The sequence below is a fragment of the Crinia signifera genome, chromosome 9 (assembly GCF_055691185.1).
Source record: "Crinia signifera chromosome 9, ASM5569118v1, whole genome shotgun sequence".
Taxonomy (NCBI): Eukaryota; Metazoa; Chordata; class Amphibia; order Anura; family Myobatrachidae; genus Crinia; species Crinia signifera.
Window position 1 is genome coordinate 73,097,612 of NC_139225.1, and position 6,186 is coordinate 73,103,797.

The following is a 6,186-nucleotide window of genomic DNA, read 5'->3' on the forward strand; positions in this document are numbered from 1 at the left end:
CTTTCTGTGTTGATTTTTTTCTTGTGGCGATTCGCGTCACACCCCCCGCAACCCCCCTTCCGGCGATTCGCTGCACCCCCCCGCGACCCCCCCCCCTCCCGCAATTCGCGGCAACCCCCCACCGGAACCCCCATGAACCCCGCTCTCCCGAGATTCGCGGCACCCACCCCCCGCAACCCCCCCCTCCCGCAAATCGCGGCACCCCCCGCTATTCGCGGCAGCCCCAGGATTAAATGGCACATGCAAAACACTGGCACGGCTATGGTCGACAATGAAAAAGGTTGACATGAGTTTTTGAAGATTTATTTCATTTTTTGAATGTTTTCATATTCATTGTCATGTGTCAACATGGACACCAATGAAGTGGCACACTTATGTCAACATTTACATGTGTTGACCTTTCTGTGTTGATTTTTTCTTGTGGCGATTCGCGTCACACCCCCCCGCAACCCCCCCTCCTGCGATTCGCGGCACCCCCCGTGACCCCCCACCTCCCGCAATTCGCGGCAACCCCCCACCGGAACCCCTGTGAACCCCGCCCTCCCGCGATTCGCGGCACCCAACCCCGCGACCCCCCCCTCCCGCAATTCGCGGCACCCCCCGTGATTCGCGGCAGCTCCAGAATTAAATTGCACATGGAAAACACTGACATGGCTATGGTCGACAATGAAAAAGGTTGACATGAGTTTTTGAAGTTTTTTTTTTCATTTTTTGAATGTTTTCATATTCATTCTCATGTGTCGACATGGACACCAATGAAGTGCCACACTTATGTCAACATTTACATGTGTTGACCTTTCTGTGTTGATTTTTTCTTGTGGCGATTCGCGTCACACCCCCCCCCACCGCCCCCGCAACCCCCACTCCCGCGATTCACGGCACACAAAAACCCCCCGCGATTCTCGGCACCCCACCCCGTGACCCCCCCTCCCGTGATTCACGGCACACCCCCCGCGACCCCCCCTACCATGATTCGCCACAACCCCCGCCCCCGTAACCCCCCTCCCGCGATTTGCGGCAACCCACCCCGCGACCCCCCTCCCGCGATTCTCTGCAATCCCTCCCCTCCCGCGATTCGCAGCATCCACCCCCCCACAACCCCCCCTCCTGCAATTCGCGGCACCCCCCGCGACCCCCCCTCCTGCAATTCGCGGCACCCTCCGCGACCCCCCCTCCCGCGATTCGCGGACACCTAAGTTGCAATACAGGGCATCTTTCATACAATTCTAACCATATTTCTCATATACAAACGTTCACAAATTAAGGGGGCGCAGCCCCTTACGACGGTGTGAAGAGCGCCCGTAGGGCGCGATGAATCACCTAGTGTTTATATATAAGAGATGCAGTATGATCTATATATTTGGTATTGGAACTTATGTATCTAAAATAATTAACACACACATTCTATCTTTTCAATAATAGAACTCTGTGTATGTTCATACTCTGTGGGAGGAAACTTACTAAGGCGTGTGTTCTATTTCACATAAGAGTAGATTCTGATTGGTTGGCCATAGCAATATCCCATTTATTTATTATTTATTTACAGTTTCTTATATAGCGCAGCAGATTCCGTTGCGCTTTACAATTGTAGACAGTGATAAAACAAACTGGGTAACAACAGACAGACATGGAGGTAAGAGGGCCCTGCTGCAAGCTTACAATCTATAGGACCCATGTGAAATAGATCTCCCATCTTAGTAAATTTTCACCTGTGTGTTCAGCCGATACACTTTATAATACTACAGGAAACTCTGAATTTGTGTTACCACATTTATTACAAGCAACAGTGGTAAATATATATCCACACTTAGGCCCTTATATTGCTTCACTCGCAAAGGCAATTCCTTCTCAAATGGAAAAAACCATATGCACTGCAGGGGGGCAGATGTAACTTGTGCAGAGAGAATTAGATTTGGGTGAGTTATGGGGACAGCTGTACCGGGCCCAGCCGATCTGACATCGCCCACTAGCCGCAACCCGCTATCCACGGCCCGCTGCACCATCACAGACCCCTAACCGTCACACCATGCAGTGATTCCTGTGAGGAGCCGGCGTTGCCATATGTGGTGCAGCAGGAAACAGTGTGTGGACAGCATGTCGCCGCTCCCCTGTGCTAAAGGTACGGTAACTAAATATACACACCGGGGACTGGGAGGGGGGAGAGCTCTCTGCTGCTGTCTGTATGTATGTATGTATGTATGCGTGTGCAGTCTGCAGGCTCAAGCAGCAAGACTGTTATAAATATTAGGTGAGCCCTTAAAACTAAAAATAAACTATATATATTATTTACAGTATTTCAAACATTTTATTTTTCAGGTAGTCACTTACTATTTGTTACACCCTTGCTGCTTGACTAAAATATTTTTTGGTGACAATAGGGGGGGGGACTACCTATTTTAGCAGTCCTGGGCCCCACAAATTCTGTTGGCAGCCCTGCCCCACAGTAATTCCACACACTGCCCCCACAGTAATTCAACACAATGTGTGTGTTCACCTACCAGGTAATTCCTGTTCCCCTCCACAATGTTCCCCTCCCAGGTAATTCCTGTTCCCCTCCACAATGATACCCTCCCAGGTAATTCCTATTCCCCTCCCAGGTAATTCCTCATACAGGCCCCCGGGCCCCACTGCATAAAGAAGAGGCAGCAGAACATGTACAGTAAATGCACTGCAGGATCTGGCATTTTCTTTTGCACACAGAACAATTTTCGCCCTGCCCAGCAGATGTGACCAGCGATGGTGCGGGAGCACGCATCAGCGCTCACCGCGGGACCATACACACTGGGCACCTGTTTATGTGCCTTAAGTCATCACCTTACACTTTAGCACTGCTTTATGTAGGCTTATTACATCTGCCCCTATGTGTCTCTGTTACATCCTAGCACTAGAGACGTCTTCCTCTACTTTTACACACTAATTATAATAATGATTGGGACAGAGGTTTCACAATGTGGACCATTCAGATGTCGGATACTTCATGTACTCACACACGATTGTCACAATTACCTGTAACAAAAAAACGAGTGGGTGTGTACAAAGTAATTGTCACTCCACTCAGGATCCCGGGGCTAACCTTCCCATACAGTAGTTGTATGAGTATTACGCTGCATGTGAGTAAGAGCTGGCTGGGCGCAGATCATCAGGGTGGAAAGAGGAAGAGAAACTCACAGCGCTGTAGTTACTAAAATTGAGATTGGTGTGGGTCATTGGGTTGACCCATATTAGGTCAGCATACCTCGGGTTGACACAAGAATTAGGTTGACAATGGGAAGGTGTATAGTCAAAAGGTCAACATGAGGTTTTCAATAAATTTTACCCGGATGTTGACATAGTCGACATAGACACTGTCAAAGTGTGCCACGTCCCCTGCTTCGGGATCTATTCTATTCTCCCGCCATTCCCTAGTGGATGTTAAAGCATGATATATTGCTTGTCGGCACATGTTGGCTCAAAAAACTGTGAAAAACTCATTCCGACCTTCAGTGGTGGATCCAATGCATGTCGATCTAACAGGGGTCAACCAAATGACTGTATCCAATTGAGATACACTTCTTACCAAGTATTAAAAAAGCCGGCGTCCCAGCTATCCCATCAAGGCTGGGGCTTGTGAGTAACCTATCCAGACCAGTGTCGCATATACAGTATGTCTACTATTTAGCTGGAACGCCTGCTTTTTAAGACTTGATCTCTCCTCGGTAGTTTATCAAAGTTTTAATTATATGGCATTTTTATCAGGACGTCCTGGTGAAAATGCCGTATAATTGGAACAGCTGTTGAGTCTTTTATATATTACTTCAAGAGGGGAACATATTTCTTTCAATTACAATCCACAAATTTTCTGACAAACGTGATGTCAATAAATCTATTCCCGATACAATCGGGCGACCTGGGGGGGGAGTTAGTCCTTTATGGATTTTAGGTAGATGGTAGATTATAGCCACCCTCGGCTGCTCATTCCAAATATAATCGAATTCATCTTTTGACAAAAGTTTAGCTTGTCTACCTTTTTCTAATAAGTTTCTCAATTCTATCAAAAACACATCTGTCGGGTCTTTTGAAAGTTTTTGATAGGAGACTTCATTGAGTCCCAATAATCTGCTTATTTCTGTGACATAATGTACCTTATCCATAATAGCTACCCCCCTTTGTCAGCTTGTTTAATGACAATTCTGGTGTCTTCCATTTGTCTCGACAATATACCCTACCCCACAAGCTCGCTGCCTAGGGGTCATCCTCAACTCTGAACTGTCCTTTGTTCCCCACATTCAATCTGTCTCCAAATCATGTTACATGCATCTAAAAAATATATCCAACATACGACCCAATCTCACACAAGACACTACTAAATCCCCCCCATGCACTCAGTATATAACACAATGATTATTGCAATAACCTCCTTACTGGTCTTCCCAAGAACAGACTCTCACCACTACAATCCATTCTAAATGCTGGTGCTAGGCTGATCTTCCTATCAAGATGCTCTGTGTCTGCTGATCCACTCTGACAGTCCCTCTATTGGTTGCCTGCATTTAACCGTATCCACCCTTCACTGCTGCCGGCCACATCCCCCTAGGTTTCTATGGGGGATGCGAAGCTCTCCGATGTATAAACATCGGGCAGCCCAGCTTCGCACCCCTGGGCTATCGCCATACTGACATGGCGATAGGTTATTATAGCCTATGGCTATGGGATCGCACTGCCTCGGTGGCAGTGCGGTCAGCTGGTCGGCAGGGGTCAGCGCTAACCGCGCATTCACAGACACCCCGGCTTCCGGCTCTGGACTTCGCATGGATGGGACAGACACCCCGGCTTCCGGCTCTGGACTTCGCAGGGATGGGCTCTTTTTGCGCCTGCGCCTCGCCGGTCCCAATGCGATCCTGGGCGGTATGCGATCCTGGGCGGTAATATTTTGCCCAGATCACATTGTAAATGCAATCCTTCTTAAATGGGCCCCTACTGTATATAGCTTTTCTTCTGGACTTGTAACTTGGTGGGACTGCTATGCTATTACTGGTGCTTGCTGGTCACTAGCTCCCATTCGCTATTACAGGACTTTCATCGGGCTGCTCCCACCCTATGGAATGCCCTTCCATGCACAATAAGACTCTCCACTAGCCTCCAAACTTTCAAGCGTTCCCTGAAAACTCACCTCTTCAGGCAAGCCTATCATATTTAAGTTCTACACGCATAACCCTCTGAGGCACTTATGTATTATTTAGCTTCCCTTCTGGACTTGTAACTTGGTGGGACTGCTATGCTATTACTGGTGCTTGCTGGTCACTAGCTCTATATAAGAAACTATATATAATATATATATACAGAGAGACAGTGTATCCAACGTGTGAATCCATCTAGATTCTGCCTGTAGCAACTTTTTTCCCCTATTGCCCCCTCTGACAGGTTTAATACTGGTTAAATTGTGCTTCTTTTCCACAAAGTGGCGAGCCATGAACGCCCCAGGTGTGCGGCACCTTTTGTTAATTAATTACATGTTCGGGGGCGGGGTCTCCACTGAGTATATTCTTGTACGACTTGCACAGTTTAAGATAATCCGTAAGGATGGGCCAAGCCTGAAAAATTTCAGATATTTATTAAAATGTTATGTATAATATATATATATATATATATATATATATATACTACTGTATATATATATATACAGTATTTGCACCTTGATAAAAAGGCCGGACGGCCTTGAAACATTGGCTCATACAACTGTTTCTCGTGTTGTTTTTTCCTCTGAGTGCCGCCATCAGGACGACTGGGTTTGAAAAATGTCAGGTAGGAGCTGATTGGCTGGCTGTTTATCACTCTCCACTTTTTCACTTTTTGAAGCTTGATACATCTAGCCCTTCCTCTTTCTTATTTATCTTGTATGTCTTTTTTAAATTATTTTTTAATATGTTCATATCAATGAAATGTAATTGTGAACTGTGAATTATTTATATATGAATTGTATATTCTTTTTTGTATTAAGTGTGTGGTATATATATATATATATATATATATATATATATATATATATATATATATATATATATGTATGAAATTGATGTATATGTACTTGTTGTGTATTATATGTATTTTTGGTCATTTTTTATGTTCACATGGTAGATAGATGAAAATGCAGCTTTACAAATAGAGGTACTTATAATCGAATGCATAAAGCTGTGAACTATTGCTGCT